Source organism: Cervus canadensis, chromosome 2, assembly GCF_019320065.1.
Source record: "Cervus canadensis isolate Bull #8, Minnesota chromosome 2, ASM1932006v1, whole genome shotgun sequence".
Taxonomy (NCBI): domain Eukaryota; kingdom Metazoa; phylum Chordata; class Mammalia; order Artiodactyla; family Cervidae; genus Cervus; species Cervus canadensis.
Window position 1 is genome coordinate 2707635 of NC_057387.1, and position 21079 is coordinate 2728713.

At 39.1% G+C, this 21079-nt stretch overlaps 1 long non-coding RNA gene across 1 annotated transcript in view; it reads right to left on the reverse strand.

Moving 5' to 3' along the window:
* Positions 1–21079, reverse strand: part of LOC122429796 — a 49926-nt gene that overhangs the window by 3812 nt on the left and 25035 nt on the right. The window contains exon 4 of the long non-coding RNA XR_006266149.1: positions 4111–4309. This is a non-coding gene — a long non-coding RNA (uncharacterized LOC122429796). The remainder of the gene's footprint in view (positions 1–4110; positions 4310–21079) is intronic.

A 21079-nucleotide genomic window follows, 5' to 3' on the forward strand; every position in this document is an offset into this window, starting at 1 on the left:
CAAAGGCACAGGGAAAAAAAAGACAGAACTAAAAAGACAATGTTAGGGGATTTTGTAACCTATAAAACAGTGCCCAAATGCAAGTCATTAATTTTTTTATATTCAGTATACTGATTTTTGCACATATGCCCTTCCCCTTCCTCAGAAAGATAATAGTCATACAAGGGCCCTTAAACTTTAGTTGGCCCAACTTCAGAAATCCCACATGCCCCCAGAACTCTTCCCAGACTTTGAAAAAGTTAACATACAGATTTTAGTCCTATAGCAATTTATTTTCTCTCCCTACCTTATAACATGATTTGTTAGTGTGATTCTATGAAAATAAAGTCAGGAGTTCAGTTGTCTTGCCCAGCAAGCTTCCAGCATCCCTGTTTTGTTCACACTCCGTGTTCTAAGCCATTTACCTTTATTCTGTTCCCAGTTCTTATCCCAGACCTGTATCTGACCCTGTGCTTCTTTTCCTATCACCAGACTACCACCTTGCCCATCCCTGACTTCCTTCACCTTCCTCAATTAGCTCCAAGGCCACTTTCTCTGTAAATAATCTACTTCTAGCCCTCCGCCTTCACCCTAGGGCTGATGCTTTGTCCATTACACCATAATGGATGCATTATGGCTGGTGATGCACAGCGCTGGGACTAGGGTGACACAAGGCTGTCAAAATGTAAGGAGGCTCTGACTCAGTGGAGCAAGTGCCAGAGTAGAGGTGCTGTGCTTGGTCGCTCAGTCGTGGCCAGCTCTTTGCGGCCCCACGGACTGCAGCCCACCAGGCTCCTCTGTCCATGGGGCTTCCCCAGGCAGGGATACTGGAGTGGGTTGCCGTCCTCCAGGGCATCTTCCCCACCCAAGGATCAAACCCGGGTCTCCTGCACTGTGAGCAGATTCTTTCCTGTCTAAGCCACCAGGGAAGCTGGTGTAGGGTGGGCCTTAAAAAGGAGTCTTCCGTATGTGTTTGTTCTAAATGTTTTGTCTCTCTCCAGTCCCGGCCCTAGTAACTGTCAACAGGAGAAGCAGAAGATGGTATAGCTGATGGCATCAACCTCAGAGGAGTAGCTACATTTGGTCCCGTGGCTTGTCTTTTATTTAGACTGGTGGCCAAGGATGGCAGGTCTGACTGTCCCAGAGGTGACGCTGAGGTGCCAATTTGCGTTGGAGGTGAAATGAGATTGCAGATTTAGCAGATTAGTTTTTGCTCGGGGTTCAAATCGTATGTTGTTGAAAAGTTACTTCGGTATCTCAAAGCAAACTCTCCCCGATCATTAGGAGAGAAAATTAATTCAACTCTGCTTCATAATGAAATTACAGCTGTTCCTGGTGGCAGAGAGGCCTAAAGGTTTGAGTGATAGAACCTAGTGTTTTAGAAATATTTTTAGTCAGAGACTGAGAAAATTAAAAAAAGCAACGGATTCCCCAGGAACACACACACACACTCACAAGTAGAATTCTGAGTGTGATTTACTTAGGTCTGACATAGCCTGCTGGCCAGGGGAGGTGGTTGGGGTGAGGGCAGCTTCAGAGCAGAGCACCTATTCAGCAGAGTGGAAGTGTTAGCTCTTTTTAAGGAATATGGGTCACCTCTGCCAGCAGAGGGCCCAGGGGCATGGTGGTTTGCAAAGACAGTATCTTCAAAGGCACCTATCCAGATGTCCCCACCCATATCTTAGGATCTTAGGTTTCTACCACCAAGACCCTGACATCTTTCTCCCAGTCCTGCCTTGGCTGACCAATACAAGCTCAGTTTTGAGCTCTAAGCCTGTAACAATTAGGTATTCAGCCAGCTGAAATGACATGCACTATCCCAGCTCACTGGCAGCAGGGACATTAGCTGGGGCTCTTGGTCAGTTATGTTCCTTGCAGGCTGAGTTCTTTGAGGTGCTTCTCCTGGTCACCATATACGGAGAGCAAAGCCTTAAAAGCTCCGATTAAAATTGTTGAATTATCAATTTTCCCTTTCGGTCATGTCATTTTTTGCTACATGTATTTTAGGACTCTTTTGTTAAGTATGTATACATTTATGAGGGGTCATATCCATTATGAAATGTCCCTCTTTATCTCTCAGAATATTCTATGTCCTAAAACCAATTCTGTCTGACATTAATAAGCCTCTTCACCTCTCTTATGATTATTGATTGCATGGTATATAGGTTTCCATCTTTTAATTTTAACTTATTTGTATCTGTGAATCTAACGTGTATGTATTATGAACTGCATATATTTGGATCTTGCTTTTTTATATAGCCTGACAATCTGTAGTAGATCTAACAGTAGGGTATAATAAATCTGCTAGTAACATCTCCTCTCAGTTTTTGCTTATCTGGTAATATCTTTATTTCAATTTCCTTTTCAAAGAATGGTTTTATTGGATATAGAATTCTTGGTCAAGAGCATGGTACTTTTTCCCCAGCCCTCTTAATATGTCATTCTACTGTCTTTCTGGACTTCATTATTTCTAGTGAGAAGTTAGCTATTAATTGTTGTCCCCCTATATATGATGAGTCATTTTCTCTTGCTGCTTTCAAGATTTTTCTCTTCACCTTTGGCTTTCAGAAATTTGCCTCATGTCGAGGTGTGGTTCTCTTTTATCCTGTTGAAATTTCATTAAGTTTTAGGATTTGTAAGTTAAGGTTTTTCATTAAATTTTGGATGTTTTTTGGCCAGTTTCTTGAAATATGTTTTCTACTCCTTTCTCCCTCCCCATTTTGGGACTCCCATTGGAATACTTGACTCCGAGGTTTCTAAGACTCTATTTAATTTTCTTCAATCCTCTTTTTTCTCTATCCTTAGGTGTGGACAATTTCTATTAGTCTGTCTTCAACTTCACCGATTATTTCTCCTGTCATCTCTGATCTGCTGTTGAAACCATCTAATGAATTTTTCATTTGAGTTATTATACTTTTCAAATCTAGGATTTCCATTTGGTTCTTTTTAATACTATTTTCCTATTGAGATTTGCTTTGTGTTGATTCATTGTTAGCATTTCTAAAGTTATTTCAACATATTTATAAACACTGCCTTAGAGTGTTTCCCTGCTAGAAGTAAAAGCTGGGCCTGTTCCTAGTTTCTTCTCTTTTTTCTTTTTTTGTATATGGGTATAACTTTCCTAGGTTTTTTTGCATGTCTAGTAATTTTTGATTTAAAAAAACTGGAAATTTTAGATAATATATTTTAGCTACTCTGAGTTCCATTTTATATTTTTGATGGTTGTTGGATTTTTCATTTTTTGTTTAATAAGATGCTTAAACTGCAGACTCTGTTTCCCTGATGTACAGCCTCCTGTCTCTGCTGTTTTATTTATTTTTAATTAATTAGTTTGTTTTTTTACTTTTGGCCTAACCCCGTGGCATGTGAGATCTTAGTTCCCTGACCAGGGATCGAACCCACACTTCATGCATTGGAAGACACAGTCTTAACCACTACAACGATGGGAAGTCCCTCTGCTGTTTTATTTTTGTTTGTTAGTTTGCTGTGTTTGCTAGGCTGGCTCCCTAGTGATTTGCTCTGTGACTAATTGCTTAGTGGTCAGTCAATCTTTGGGCAGAGGTTGTACTCAAGTATCTTGAGCCAGTTAGGCTCTCACCCTCTGCTGATTGATATGTGTGGATTAGGGAATGCATTCAAAGCTTCAGCCTGTGCTCAAGTCTCCCTCATCTTTCAGTTTTTGCTGGATTCTCGAGGTCTGCTGGATCTCCTCTACATATGTGTAGTGTCCCAGTCAGCCAAGGATGTGAGCAGCTTATCTCAGCTCTTCTATGCCTACTTCAATTCCAGGATCGCCCTGTTAAATTTCTAGCTGCTTCACCACCTGCTCTGAACCTGAACCTTATCTTCAAGCTGGAAGGGATGCTTGAAGCATTTTCCCTTGTGTCCAACTAAAGTGAAAGTGAAGTCCCTCAGTCAGGTTGCAACTCTTTGCAACCCCATGACCCGCTACCAGGCTCCTCCGTCCATGGGATTTTCCAGGGAAGAGCATTGGAGAGGATTGCCATTTCCTTCTCCAGGGGATCTTCTGACCCAAGGATCAAACCCGGGTCTCCCGCATTGCAGGCAGATGCTTTACCTTCTGAGCCACAAGGGAAGCCCTGACTAAGTTCAGCTAAGCCCACTACTTACTTGTTACTGGCGAGGTTGTAGGACTGTGGTCCCTGCACTGAGCAGGGTCCGACTCCTCTTGCAGATACGAGATACTCTTGCAAAACTGAAAACTGTCCAGTGAAATAAAACACAGCAAGATAAAATTCCAGGCTGTGAAACTTTAATCAGGGAATTCTACCAAACATTCAAAGGAGAGTTCATACCAAGATTTCACAAACTGCCAGAGAGAAAAAAAAAAGATGGAACATTTAACAACTCATTTTATGAGACCAGCAAGAAATGTAACACGAAAACCTGATAACACAGGACAAGAGTGGAAAACTAAAGGGTTTAAGCACATAAGCACATAGTCTCTCTTATAAGCATAGTAAGTAAAAATCCTAAATATAAATCACAATCTTAAATATGCATGCTATTCTAAGTTGCTTCAGTTGTGTCTGACTCTGTGAGACTCTGTGGACTGTAGCCCTCCAGGCTCCTCTGTCCATGGGGTTCTCCAGGCAAGAAGACTGGAGTGGGTCACCATGCCCTCCTCCAGGGGATCTTCCTGACCCAGAGATCGAACCTTGTGTCTCTTAATGTCTCCTGCATTGGAAGGCACTAGCGCCACCTGGGAAGCCCAATTTTAAATATATCAACACATAAAAAGAACAGTCTATCACAAACAAGGTTTATTTTAAAAATGTAAGGTTAGTGTAATATTGGAAATATCTATGCCTTCAATGTTCTAGATCTGGCTCAAAAACGATGTGCAGAGAGCAGTGTATATTTAGATATGGATAAATCCTGCAATAAGAAGAGGTGGTGTCCTTCATTACCTATCTCTGTGAAATGAACTCTTTCTTTAATATCCTGCAGCAGTATTTCCCAAAATATGTGCCTTGGAACAGTGGTTTTGGAAGGAAAAGAGGTATTGGAAACAAGTAAGTTTGGAAAAACCTGTGTACTATCCTCTGTTCCCACTTTAACTTCTAGGTGGGAGTGACAGGGCACATTAGCATATTAAACACCCTGAAAAATACTGCAATAAAGAAACTCACTTATGTTTGTTGAAACCAGTGCTTTACCAAAGTGTGGAGTCCTTTTCTTGGTATGCCTATTACTAAAAGGCAGAGCCAATATTTTGTGGAGCTCAAAGTGCTTATCTATAGTAACCAAGAGTCCATAAAGCAAATTATCTCTTACAAAGAACAGTATTTTGCTAGCTTGAAAGAGGCCCTAAAAGACCTATTTACACTGAGAAAGATATTTATTTACCTCAGCTATTAGATATCACATATTTAATGTTGTTATTAATATTTATTATAATTGTTTTCTAGCTTAGGTTTTAGATGTTTAGTGTATAAAAATCAAACAATGAAGAAAATTTTTATATAGAATGTTGAAGTTCTCTTTAATTCTCTCCCTTAGAGATAACTGTTATTATCAGTTTAGTGTCATTATTCAGTTTTTAATATTCATATTTTTTGCAAAGTTTTTTTAGAATAATTGCTCACTAGCAGAAGAGTTCATCAGTTTCTGCTAATGAAAAACAGACAAAGCAATATCTCGAAGCTTTCAAATAAATATGAAAATATCAGAGTTTTTAAAAATATGTACAAGGGACTTCTCTGGTAGTCCAGTGGTTAAGAATCTGCCTTGAGAGGTGGGGAACGCAGGTTTGATCCCTAGTCTGAGAACTAAAATCCCACATGCTGCAGAGCAACTAAGACTGCATACCACAATTGTGGGCGCCCACGCTCCACAACTAGAGTCCATGCACCACAACAGAGGATCCCGCGTGAGGCAGCCAAGATCCCACATGCCACAACTGAGACCTGATGCAGCCGAATGTATATATGTACACAAAATATGCACGAAAGAAGAACACTAAAAGTTAAGTACAGGGTCTTCCCTGGTGATCCAGCAGCTACAAGTCCACACTCCCAACGTATGGGGCCCAGGCTCTATTCCTGGTTGAGGAACTAGATCCCACATGCCAAAATGAAAATTGAAGATCCTGCATGCCACAACTAAGACCCATACAGCCAAATAAATAAATAAAAATAAATATTTTAAAATGTTAAATGCAAAAGGGAAGATAAAAGAAGGAAAAAACCCTCAGGAAAGGAAAGCTGAAGACTATGACATCTGATTAACTTTAAGGAAGAAATGGAACACACCAAAGATGGGAAACAGAATGGGATAATTTATTTATTTTTGGATACACAAAACACTTTTTTGAATGTTCTGAGAGTTTCATAACAAACAGTTTTCACTATGGCTATTATAAATCAAGGCATATTTACACAGGAAAGTATTCACAGGCATAAAATTGGTTTATGCAGACAAGAGAAAAGGGACAGAAGGCGTCAGTAGTGACAGTTACGACATGGACAGGAGGTGTCTCTCGCCCACAACAGTTCAGGGTTTGGAGTGAATGAAGGCCAGCAGAGGGAGGACCCACGTCAGTGCTGGCCTGTTGGCAGCTGAGGCGCCGCTGTCGCCAAGGGTGATGACTAGGCGCTCACGGCCCCTTCTCCGTTGGCGGCGTTTCCAGGGGCCAAGTGGGGGTTAAATGACAAGAGAAAGGGTTTGTACATAAGGCCATAGGAATTATCGCATTGCTCAGTCTTTTGGATCATCTAATTCATTGCCACATCTGACAATGGCCTCCAGGCCTATTTTGTGGAAGGGTCTCATGTTGCAACTTCAAAAGTTTCAGGTCCAGTCCCCATATTTATTTTCCTTTTTTCCTTATTTCCTTATTTTCCTTCCTAAAACTTCAAATCTTAATGTACCGTATACTTCTGCATCAGTGTGTAAGGAACTATATCCATAGTGCATTTCAAAACCCCAATCTTTTATTTTCTTGTTCTAAATCACAATTCTAATGGCCATCATCAAAAAATCTACAAACAATAAATGCTGGAGAGTGTGTGGAAAAAACTTATACTGTTTGTGGGAATGTAAGTTGCTTCAGCCACTATGGAGAACAGTATGGAGGTTCGTTAAAAAAACGAAAATAAGCTGACATATGATGCACTCCTGGGCATATATTTGGAGAAAACCATAATTCAAAAAGACATATGAACCCAATGTTCACTGCAGCACTATTTCCAATAGCTAGGACATGGAAGCAACCTAAATGTCCACCAACAGCAGAATGGATACAAAAGATGTCGTACATATATACAATGGAATATTACTCAGTCATAAAAAGGGGAATGAAACTAGGTCATTTGCAGAGGTGGTGGATGGATCTAGAGAGCGTCATACAGAGTGAAGTAAGTCAGATAAAGACAACTATCATCTAATACTGCTTATATGTGGAATCTAAAAAAATGTATGGTTATGGCCGGAGAGGAGGGAAGTGGAGAGATAAATTGAGAGATTAGGACTGACATATACACATTCAGCTTAGTGGATCAGTCATGTCCAACTCTTTGCAACCCCATAGACTGCAGCACGCCAGGCTTCCCTGTCCGTCACAATCTCCTGGAGCTTCCTCAAACTCATGTCCATTGAGTTGGTGATGCCATTCAACCATCTCATCCTCTCTTGTCCCCTTCTCCTCCCGCCTTCAATCTTTCCCAGCATCAGGGTCTTTTCCAATGAGTCAGTTCTGTGCATCAGGTGGCCAAAGTATTGGAGCTTCAGCTTCAGCATCAGACCTAAAGAGCCTCTTGATGAAAGTGAAAGAGGAGAGTGAAAAGGTTGGCTTAAAATTCAACATTCCAAAAACTAAGATCATTGCATCCAGTTCCATCACTCCACAGCAAATAGATGGGGTAACAATGGAAACAGTAAGAGACTATTTTGGGGGGCTCCAAAATCACTGCAGATGGGTGACTGCAGCCATGAAATTAAAAGACACTTGCTCCTTGGAAGAAAAGGTATGACCAACCTAGACAGCATATTAAAAAGCAGAGACATTACTTTGCCAACAAAGGTCCATCTAGTCAAAACTATGTTTTTTCCAGTAGTCATGTATAGATGTGACAGTTGGACCATAAAGAAAACTGAGTGCCAAAGAATTGATGCTTTTGAACTGTGGTGTTGGAGAAGACTCTTGAAAGTCCCTTGGACTACAAGGAGATCAAACCAGTCAATCCTAAAGGAAATCAGTCCTGAATATTCATTGGAAGGACTGATGCTGAAGCTGAAGCTCGAATACTTTGGCCACCTGATGTGAAGAACTGACTCATTGGAAAAGACCCTGATGCTGGGAAATATTGAAGGCAGGAGGAGAAGGGGACAACAGAGGATGAGATGGTTGGATGGCATTACCAACTCGATGTACATGAGTTTGAGCAAGCTCCGGGAGATCATGATGGATAGGGAAGCCTGGCGTGCTGCAGTCCATGAGGTTGCAAAGAGCTGAACACGACTGAGTGACTGAGCTGAACTGAATGACTGATTCAATCTACTGTACACCTGCACCTAACCACCCAACGCTGTAAATCTATACTCTAATAAAATGTTTTTTTAAATCACAACTCCATTCATTTACACATTCTTTTTTAATGTTAAGTTCCTATAATTTGCCAGTAAGATATTATTTCTGTTCTTATTGAGCTTACAATCTAAAGACTGGTACAGGTACTTGAACAAGTCATAACAAGAAAATGTGATCCTATAGAAAACACTAGAGAATATTTAGCAAAGACATCTAACCACATCCCAAAGCCACCTCAATTTTTTAAAATAACCTTTGACTTCACTATTTGAAACTTTGAACATTTAAACAAATTACATCTGCTGCTCTCATTTTTTTTTTTTTAAATTACAGACCTAGTTGCCCTGTGGCACATGGGGTCTTTCTGGATCAGGGATCAAACCCATGTCTCCTGCATTGGCGGGCAGGTTTTTAACCACTGAGCTACCAGGGAAGCCCCCAGTTCTCCTTTATTTAAGATAATTTAAGTAATAACCTTAGAAATTATCTTTTCCCCCCAAAAATAAGTACATTCAGATACCTCCATATCAATAACACCTTACAACCCAGGAGAATATTTTCCAAATGGTTTTAATAGTAGCTTATTTATTAGTTGATAAACAACCCTGCAATTTTTCTAAGTTTCTAAGTACTGTGCAAAAGTGGCCTGCCATAGGTGAAATAAATCTAACATAATTTATCCATTGTTTACAGAAATGTTTCAGCTGTATTCTACATGGGATGCCCCACAAATCAGTGTAATGCATTTGTTACAAAGGAACGTAATTGGCTAACACAGACAATAGGCTGTTGTGTATTAAGACAGTAAAGCTTCACTGTTGTTATTGTTGACTATTTTTAATCTTAAATGTAACAGTTTTGACTTTTATTATTTCTCCATTATAAAAGTAATACAGAATTATAAAAAAAAAGTAATACAGAATTATAGTCAAATTAGAAACTGTTAAGTGAGTATAAAGAAAACAATCACCCTTAAAGCCCCAGTCAGATATAACTCACATTAACAGTTTAGTGTATAACCTGCTAGCTGGTTTTTCCCCTTTCTTTTCTTTACTTTTTAAAATGGACTTCAACTGTACAAATTTGAAATAATCAGACCCCTTACTTTGTAACACATTCTCATCATTGACTCTCTCTATTATTTATTCAATAAGCTAATAAACATTTGCCACCGTGTGCAAGACCTCCAGTGTTGTGTGCTGTGCTGAGTCATGTCTGACTCTCTGCAACACCATGGCCTGTAGCCTGCCAGGCTCGTCTGTCCATGGGATTTCCCAGGTAAGAATACTGGAGTGGGTTGCCATTCCCTTCTCCAGGGGACCGTCCTGACCCAAGGACTGAATCTGTGTCTCTGGTGTCTCCTGCCCTGGCAGGTGGATTCTTTACCATTGCACCACCTGGGAAGCTCAAGATCTAGAATAGAGACAACAAATTACAAGTTATTGTCAATATTCTAGATGCTTTTCTATGCATTATATGTATGTAGAACTTTTTAAAAAGTGGTCCTTTCTAGCCAAGATCTCATCAGTCTAGTATCTACAATTAAGAGATTGAAGTGAGAAGCAAAGATTGTCCTAACATGTGTTTACCAATGAACTAATAGCATACTAATGAACAAATTATAAACTTTCAATGTAACCAATAAACATTTGTATCATTTGAAGTACTGAACAGTATTCCACTGCACAAATTTGTTATAATTTATTTAACAGTCCTCTTTTTTAACATTTAGATACTCTGTTTTTTAAAGTAGGTAAGAATGTGAAAACATCCTTAAATGTGCTTCTTGACCTATCTATCTGATTATTTGCTCTTGTTGGATCAAAGGGTATGCACATTTTTAGGGCCTTTGATACAACCTGCTAAAGTGCTTTTAAAGTTTAAACTAATTTAGGCTCCAGTGACCTCACTAGGAAAGTAAGGCTCCAGATGCCAGAAGACCTCAGGCAGCTGGAAGCTGGTGGCATAAATACAACAGTCAGACCTGAGGATGGGTAGGGCACTGACAAAGTATACTATAGTTTAGGAAGAAATCATATATGCAACATTTAATTTGAATATTTTAGCATATTTTAGGTTATATATGCAAGAACACTGTAAAATCCACAATGGAAAAAAAGCCACAAAAACAAAACTTGGTGTGGCCAGAGGTCTAACTTTCTATCAAAACCCAAATTATATGATGAATATGTGGAAATATTTTTTAAAAATAAAAAGTATAACTATTAAATCCTATCCAATTTTTATATGTCTATAACCCTTAGGACAACTTGAAATGTACAATATGTAAAGTTTCAGGCAGATGAAGACCTAGAAAAAATATTTTTAAACCCTCACATGCTTCTATATATACATGTAACAAGTTCATATTAAATATTTTTCTAACATGAATTTAGTAATTTAGTAATAATCCCACATCATTCCAGTCCTGCTTACCATTTATTTTGGTTTTAGAAATGGTAAAAAATTTATCAAGTTACATATATATAAATAAACAACATACACATATGTTTATATATTCACAAAGTAAAAAAATAAGCAATAAAAAGTATACAGTATAAAGTAAATCTTATGTGTATTCCTAATGTTACTATCCAAAGGCAGTCACTCTTAATGGTTTCTTACATATCCTTAAGACTGTCTATGCACATAACAAACACACACACACAAAATATGTGTATGTGTATTCTCTCTCCAATTAAAAAAAAATGCTACAAACTCTTCTACATTTTTCTTAGAGACTACATGTATCTTAGAGACTATTCCATATTACTATAGAGGTATCTGCCTCATAAAAAAAAATTTTTTTTTTCATTAAAAGCACAGAACAAAACATTTTCAGGGCTGAAGGGAAATTACTTTTGAGGAAGGCTCAGTACATACTCTGAGATTACTGTAATAAGAAAAAGTTGAAGGAGACATTCATTTATTCATTCCTTGACTTACTCATTCACTGTGATTCTAATATTTACCAGCTATGGGGAACTTACTGGGTATTAGGAGTATAAAAGTGAATTAGAAATCATTTCTACCTTCTAGGAGTCATAGGCTATTAGGAAATATATCCATATAAACAATTCAGCAATTGTAATACCATATGATGTGATATTACGCTATACACTGGCAACACAAAGAAGTAATTAGTTCTATTTGTACCAGGAACAAATGTTAAGCATTCACGGATATTATCTCATATAAAACTTACCACAACCCTATTACATGCCTGCAGGGGGTCTTTATTAGTCAAGGCTTTATTAAAAGTCCCCACAGTTGAGAGATTGGGCAAAAGTTGCCTTGCTATATATTTACCAATAAATCAATCACTTATAAAATTAGTCATTAGATATCCTTCCTTACATAACATCTTTCTGTTCCTATTAGCCTGTTTGCAAATTCACTCCAAACTGTTTGCAAAATGAAATTGCAAATTTTTTGCAAAAATGTAGGACTTTCACGAAGTCTTGAAAAGTAATAGTGGAGAATTGCTCAGATTGCAAGCAAAACCACAGATGAAGATAAGAATGTTGTGGAAGTATACTAGTTAATAATTGAAGAGAAATTCCAAAAGGGTCGCAGCATTTCACAAGAAAATGATTTGAATGGAAAAGAAAAGTAAAATATCTGTCTTATGTATCGTGGTGGTGGTGGTAGTGGTGGTTTAGTCACTCAGTCGTGTCCGACTCTTGCGACCCCATGGACCCCACCAGGCTCCTCTGTCCATGGGATTTTCCAGGCAACCTGAGGCAAACCCTAGAGCAGATATACAAAGGAACAGTGGTACCAATAAGCACACGACTGTGGAAAACCATCAAATCAAAAGGAAGAGAGCAAGAGAAGAAGAAGAAAGGAACAAAGAAATTACAAACAGCCAGAAAACAATTAACAAAATGGCAACAGTAAGTCCATACCTAAGCCAATAATTACTTTAAATATAAAAGACTAAATTAGCTAATGAAAAGACATAGAGTGTCTTGGGACTCCCTGGTAGTCCAGTGGTTAAGACTCCATGCGTCCACTGCAGGGGTGGCGCGTCCACTGCAGGGGTCGCAGGTCTCATTGCTGGCTGGGGAACTAAGATCCCGCATGCTACAAGATGCAGCCCCCTGCCCCCAAAGACATAGAGTGTCTGAATGGATTAAAAAAACAAGACCCAACTATATGCTGCCTACAAGAGATTCACTGAAGCTCTAAGGAAACAGACTAAAAGTGAAGAGACAGGAAAATGTATTCTTTGTAAATGGAAACCAAAAGAAAGCAGGAGGAAGCTATACTTCCCCTGGAGAAGGAAATGGCAACCCATTCGAGTATTCTTGCCTGAAAACTCCTCATGGACAGAGGAGCCCGGCAGGCTACAATCCATGAAGTTACAGAGTCGGACGTGACTGAGCAAATGGGCACAAGCACAAAGCTCTGTTTAAATCAGATAAAACAGACTTTGAGCCAAAGACGTGTAAGAAGAAAAAAAGAAGGTCATTATATAACGATAAAGGGGTCAATCCAAAAATATAAATATTTATGCATCCAAAATAGGGGGAGCACTTAAATATATAAAGCAAATACTATCAGACCTGAAAGAAATAACAACATAATAATGGTAAAATAAGCCTTTTCAACTATGGATAGGTAATCCAGACAGAAAGTCAATAAGGGAACACGGCATTTCCTACATTAGACCAGATGGCTTTACTGATGAATTCTACCATTTAAAGAAGAATTAATACCAATTCTTCTCAAACCTTTCCAAAAAATAGAAAAAGAGGGAACACTTCCAAATTCATTTAATGAGGCTAACCTTACCCTGATACCAAAATCAGACGAAGATGTTACAAGAAAATTACAGATCAATATCCCTGATAAACATAGATGCAAAAATCCTCTACAAAATATTGGCAAACCAAATTTAACAATATACTAACAAGACCATATACCATAATGAAATGAGATTTATTCCAGGGATGTAAGGATGACTCATAATCTGCAAATCAGTCAAATTGATATACCTCATTAACAAAATGAAGGATAAACATCATATGATCATGTAGAAAAAGCATTTACAAAATTCAACATCTGTTCATGATAAAAAACTTCCAACAAAGTCGGTATGGAAGGAATGTACTTCAACAAAATAAAGATCATTAAGATAAACTTCCAGCTAACATCATACTTGATGGCAAAAAGCTGGAAGCTTTTACTTTAAGATCAGAAACAAGCAAAGGATGTCTACTCTTGTTACTTTTACTCAACATAGTACTGGAAGTCCCAGCCAGAGCAATTAGCAAGAAAAAGAAAGAAAAGCCATTCAAATTGGAGAGGAATAAGTAAAATTGTCTTTACTTGCAATGACATAATATCATATATAGAAACCCCCAAGAACTCTAACAAAAAACTGTTAGAATTAATAAATGAATTCAGCAAAGTTGCAGGATACAAACTCAGTATGTAAGCATTAACTGTATTAAAAACACTGACAATGAGCTATACAAAACAGAAAATAACAAAAAACACCACTTAGTTTCATCAAAGGAATAAAATATCCAGGAATAAATTTAACCCAGGAAATAAAAGGTCTGTATATAAAAACTATAAAATATTGATGAAAGAAATAAATAATTGGAAAGTTATTCTGTGCTCACAGATTGGGAGAATTAATATTCTTAAAATGTTCTTCATACTACCTAAAGAAATCTCAAATTCAGTGCCATCCCTACAGAATTCCAATGGCATTTTTTGTAGAAATGGAATGAACAATTCTAAAATTCATATGTAATGACAAAAGACCCCAAACAGCCAAAGCAAACTTGAGAAAGAACAAAGCTGTAAGTATTATATATTCTGATTTTAAACTATGTTACAAAAGTATAGTAATTAAACAGTATGGTTTTGTTATAAAAACAGACACATAGGTCAAAGGGACAGAATAGAGACCAGAAATAAATTCATGCATATTTGGTTAATTAATTTATAAAAAAGGAGCCAAGAATATACAATGGGGAAAAATTGTCTCTTCAATAAATGGTGTTGGGCTGTAGGTAGAACGCTTTACCGCCTGAGCTACCAGAGAAGCCTTTTAAATGTCCCGTTAAGCCCCATGTTTTGGGGGGTGGGCATGGGCAAGAACGCCCTGGTGTTGGGAAAGCTGGACAGCCACAAGAATGAAATTGGACCCCTATCTAAAATTATACACAAAAATCAATTTAAAATGGATTAAAGACTAGAGCATAAGACCAGAAATCATAAAGTTCCTAGCAAAAAGCATAGCAAGTAAGCACTTTGATATCAGTCTTGGTGATGATTTTTTGGATTTGTCACCAAAAGCAGAGGTAACATAAGCAAAAATAAACAAGTGAGACTACATCTAACCAACAAACTTCTGTACAGCAAAGGAAACAAGCAGTATGAAGTGCCCACTTATGAAATGTGAGAAAATATTTGCAAATCATACATTTGATAAGGGATTAATATCCAAAATCTCTAAACAACACACAATTCAACAAAAACTATCAAACAATCCAATTAAAAAGCAGACCGAGGAACTGAATAGATAATCTTCTAAAGACACAAAAAAGGCAAGTATGTGAAAAGGTGTTCAGTATCAGTAATCATCAGGGAAATGCAAATCAAAACCACAAAGAAATATCACCTTACACTTGTTAAAACGGCTATCAAACCAACAAGTGGTGGTGAGGATGTAGAGAAATGAGAACATTTGTGCACTGTGGGTGGGACTGCAAATTTGTGCAGCCAGTATGGAAAATAATATGGAGGTTACTCAAACAATGAAACTAGAACTACCATATGACCTAGCCATCCTACTTCCGGATATATATCCAGATGGAATTAAAATAGGATAGCAAAGATATACCTGTTGACTTATGTCATTGCAGCACTATTCACAATAGTCAAAATATGGAAACAGCCTCAGTGTCCATAAATAGATGAGTGAATAAAGAATGGATAAAGAATATGTAGCATGGACTTTACCGTAGTCCAGTGGTAAGAATCTGCCTGTCAATGCTAGGGGACATGGGTTTGATCTTTGGCATGGGAAGATTCCAGACACACCAACTAAGTCTGTGTGCCGCAACTATTGAGCCCAAACTCTAGCGCCTGCGGACTGGAACTACAGAAGCCCGTGCTCCACGAGAAGCCACTGCAGTGAGAAGCCCATGCACTGCAACTTACAGAGTGGCACCAACTCACCCCAACTAGAGCAAGCCCTCAGGCAGCAAGGAAGACCCAGCACAGCCTAAATAAGTAAGTTTTAAAATGATGTGGCACATGTATCTACACACACACAGTTCAGTTCAGTCACTCAGTCCCGTCCAACTCCAAGCACTGCACCACATCGAGCTTCCCTGTCCATCACCAACTCCCGGAGCTTGCTCAAACTTACGTACATCAAGTCAGTGATGCCACCCAACTACCTCATCCTCTGTCATCCCCTTCTCCTCCTGCCCTCAATCTTTCCCAGCATCAGGGTCTTTTCCAATGAGTCAGTTCTTCACATCAGGTGGCCAAAATATTGAAGCTTCAGCTTCAGCATCAGTCCTTCCAATGAAGATTCAGGACTGATTTCCTTTAGGATGGACTGGTTGGATCTCCTTGCAGTCCAAGGGACTCTCAAGAGTCTTTTCCAACATCACAGTTCAAAAGCATCAATTCTTTGGCGCTCAGCTTTCTATATGGTCTATCTCTCACATCCATATATGACCACACAGTGAGCTATTACTTGGTTGTGAGCAAGAAGGAAATCATTTTATTTGTGACAATATGGGTAGACTTTGAGGACACTGTGCTAAGTGAAATCTATCAGATGGAAAAAGACAAACACTGTATTGTTATCACTTATCTCTGGGTTGGAAAGGTCCTCTGGAGAAGGAAATGGCTACCCACTCCAGTATTCTTGCCTGGGAAATCCCATGGACAGAGGAGCCTGGCAGGCTATAGTCCAAAGGGTCACAAAGAGTTAGATGTAACTGTGTTTTCCAACATCATCTGCGCCCTCTATGTCTCATGTATCACTTATATGTGGAATCTTTTAAAAAAAGAAAAAGAAAAGAAAAACACAGAGAAGCTGAGTAAAGAAAAGTTGTTGCCAGGGCCAGGGGGTGGGGAGAACAGAGAGAGGTTAGTAAAAGTATACAAACTTTTAGCTATAAGATGAATAAACTCTGAGGATCAAACGTAAAACATGGTGACCATAGCCGGTAACTGGTTTAAAAAAAAAAAACTTCAACCAAGTAAATTTTAAAATGTAATTGGTTTTATTTAATATAAGGCAATTCATAAATTGGGTAGGATCCCATCTAGCAACTAATGGGCTTCCCAGGTGGTAAGGAATCTGCCTGCCAAGCAGGAGTTGCGAGAGACGCAGGCTTGGTCCCTGGACTGGGAAGGTCCCCTGGAGAAGGAAATGGCAACCCATTCCAGTATTCTTGCCTGGAAAATTCCATGGACAGAGACTGGCAGGCCACAGTCCACAGGGTCACAAAGAGTCAGACACGACTGAGCACCAGCACTGACCTGGCTCTGGCTGCCTCTTGAACATCATCTCTCCGCAGTGGGGTGGGATTATTCCAAAGGATACAGTGCAAGAAAAGAAGGAAAACAAGAAGCCATCTAGCAACTAGAAGAGTGCTCTGAGGAGGTGTATGAAATGGAGGGTTACAAGGCAGCAGGCAGCCTTGGAGGGTTATAGGCAGCAGGAGGCTGGGGCAAGAGGGTATTAGCAAAAGAAAAGATTGTCTCAGTCCAGGCCACCTTTTTGGGTGGGTGGGGAAGGAAACAGCAGGAGTCTATCCTGTAATTTCAGACCAACTGTTTTAAAGGTCACATTTCTGTGGAATGTTGAAACTGCAATTACAGACATACCTCAGGGATATTGTGTGCTCAGTTCCAGACCACCACAACAGAGCAAATATTGCAATAAAGTGAGTCACATGAAACTTTTGCTTATCCAGTGTACATAAAAGTTAAGTTTACACTATACCATAGTCTATTAAGGGCTTCCCTAGTGGCTCAGATGGTAAAGAATCTGTTTGCAATGAGGGAGACCTGGGTTCGATCCCAGAGTTGGGAAGATCCCCTGGAGGAGGACATGGCAACCCACTCCAGTATTCTTACCTGGAGAGTCCCAATGAACAGAGGAGCATGGTGGCTACAGTCTATGGAGTCACGAAGAGTCAGACACAGCTGAGCAACTAAGCACATAGTCTGTTAAGCGTGAAATAAGCATTATGTCTGAAAAATAATGTATCTGTGTTATTCATTCAATCATGTCCAACTCTTTGCAACCCCACGAACTACAGGCCGCCAGGCTCCTCTGTCCATGGAATTCTTCAGGCAAGAATACTGGAGTGGGTAGCCATTCCCTTTTCCAGGGAATCCTCCTTACCCAGGGATCAAACCTGAGTCTTCTGTATTGCAGGCAGATACGTCACCATCTGAGCCACCGGGGACACAGGGTTTCCACAAGCCTGTTAGGGGAAGCACACTGATTGAAACCGCCCACCCTGGCCAGGCACCATAGTAACCGTTTGCATGAGCTGTTTTATAACAGCAGAGCCTGATAAGGAATAGGGAACTAATAAGCCACCACCAAAGGGAAGAGTTCGGGAAAGGTTGAAAGGAGACACCGCATGTCCGTCCATTTCCCAGAATCCCTCTCGCTAGCATCCATCTTGGCTGAGCGATGGGCCACCAGGAAAGACTAAATTAGAATGATTGGCCAAAGACCACCCAGAAACTAATCCCATCACCATAAAACCCCCTGAGCCACAGGGCAAAGCAGTTCTCCTGGGTTCCCTCACCCTCCTGCTCTCCACCCGAGTGCCCTTTCCCAATAAAATCTCTTGCTTTGTCAGCACATGTGTCTCCTCCAACAATTCATTTCCAAGTGTTAGACAAGAGCCCAGTTTCGGGCCCTGGAAGGGATCCCCCTTCCTGCAACAGAAGGCGACTCTGGTGGGACTCTTCTTCGCTGAGACTGACATCCTGACCACTCGGGGTACTCAGGGGCCAGCTTGCCTGCCAATGGACCAGACCCAGCGGCCGCAACTGGGACCCTTTGGTCCCTGGTCTCCTCCTGACGCGGACAACTGGCCAGAGTGCCCCGACCAGGTAAGGAACAAGAGCCTTTATTGACCTCTCTCCCCTTCCCTCTCTCTTTCCTCTTCTTAGCCCTTCCTATCCTTCCTGTTTTTCTAGTCCCCCAGTCCTGGACCCAGGAATCTGGTCGAAGGGCCTCAGCTTGAGCTGAGGATTGAAGACTGATCACCTCCTCTTGGCAGAGAACTCGAATTTTCTGGCCTGGTTTCTGGTAGGGCCGAGTTCCAGTCCTCCCTTTTCTGGAAGCCCAGGGTAAAGTCCAGTAATGCCTGGGTATCTGCAGGTGGCAGGAGATGTCTGTTTTGCCCCCTTTTGCCCCCTTTCCTGCCTCCTCCCCCTTTTGCCCCCTTTCCTGCCTCCTCCCCCTTCTTCTTTCAACCTGGCTTCCTTTCCTCCTTTTGAAATCTTTGAAGACATCTGAAGTTCTGTGTCTCTATAGAAGGTTTTCTGAGAGACTGTATTCTCATATTTAAGGGAGTGTCTGATGAGGACAGCCAGGTCTATATGTGTGTGTTTTAACTCTGTGTTCTGTGTTGTGATTTTTGATGGCCATTTTGCTTTGTCTGGCCACCATTTGGTTTAGACCTGCTGCCATTTTGTTAGAACTTGATTTTCTTTCCCTGTGCCTTGAGACCAGGGCTCTCAGGAACACTTATCTAGACCATCTCTAACTCCTGAGACTCAGGGGAAAAGGGAAAAAGCCTTTAAATTTTTTATTTATTTCAACTTTTTTTATAAACTAGTAAATTTTATATTGCAATATCTAATTCATGACCAAACTTAGAAAGTGAAGCTAGCTAGATCTTGCACTGTGTCTGTCTAAATATGTCTTGGTATATCTTTGTCTCTGGGTAATATTTTTTAGGTTAATTTGTAAATGAGCTCTATTTAATTGACTTAAAGAAAGGTAAGCACTTACAAATCAAATAATTCTAAATTAAACAATAAATTCCAGGTTCATGTGAACTGGGAAATATTCAGTATTAAATACCTGATATTAATGTTTGTTGACCTATCTAATATAGACATGTCTTAGAGTAATTAACATCAAGTAGAATATTTTCATTGTACCTAGGTTTAATATAAGTTAAATATTATATCTGTTACAAGTTTGTCAACAAGGAAATTACCTTGAGTGAAAAAACTTCTAAAAAATGTAAATGAGATATGAGTTTGTATATAAACTCTATTAAGAATAATTATTTTGTAGGAATATCTGTCTAAAATATCTCCTCCAGTTTGGCGTAACTTGAATTTCTAAGGGTTGCGCTAAGTGTGCTAAGTGTTGGAAGTCTAGTGAATAATTAGGTCATTTCCAAATAAAATAAGATTTTGAAACATTTACTACTAAACACTGATTTCCTTTTACAGAAAAACTAAAGAGATTTGGGACTATAAATGAATAATGTTTGATGCCATCCTAAAATGTTTTAAGAAAGCAAGGGTTTTAGAAGTTATCACTGGTATTTATGCTCACCAATCTATAAAATGCTAATAAAAAAGTTAGCTCTTGGTTGCTAAAGGAAAGCAGGAAGTGTGCTTTCAGTAAAAAAAAAATATATATATGAAAAAATACTAAAAAGAGTTATGCACAATCAGGATTTTCTAAAATTGGATTATAATTAGTTAGATAAATGGATTTTGTTAAGAATGACAGGTCATAAGAAAACTGGTTAGAGCCAATTAGGTCCAAGATGGCCGAGCTGACTTTCACTAGACCTTGAGCCTTGGTATTTGTGCCCATTGTGACATATCAACAAGCTAAATGATACACCCATCAACATTGACTAAATCTGACCAAATGTTCTAAATGCTTTTAATTGATCTTTTGGATAAAACTTCCTAAATCGAATTCTTTTGAAGTTCCTTTGACATCTAGATAACTTTGGAGTGTTTCAGAGTGCCCCTGAAACATCCCAAATAGAGATATTAAACTGTTTATTTGGTTGGTTAAATTACATGAAAAAGATTATCAAATGAGTAATAAATCTGCTCATGTTATAATGTATGGTAAAATTACTAATACAGATATTCTAGAAATTATATGGAGTTCTTAACATTTTGATATGTCCTGGTATTCTAATGAAAAACCTGTTATGACTTCACAGATGTTAACAAAAGACTGAATGAACCAGCAAATATGCTTATAACTTTTATGGTTTCTATCTGAAAAATTACAGGTTTGAATCTTGTGTTTTCCGGGAGTAGGAAAAACCTTCCTCTCAAACTAATTATGAAAATAATTTGGTAAAATTACCTTATAAACAAAACAATTACATTTTCTATCTGACTCCTCCAGAAATTTGAAACTCTTAGGTTTCCAGTAAGTTTATCAAATGAGCTAGGAAGGTTATCTCATTAACAGGTACAAAAATCTCAAGGAATTTTTGAGACCTTAAAGAGGGAAGAATTCACCTAGATTTGTTAGGCAAAATCTGTGAT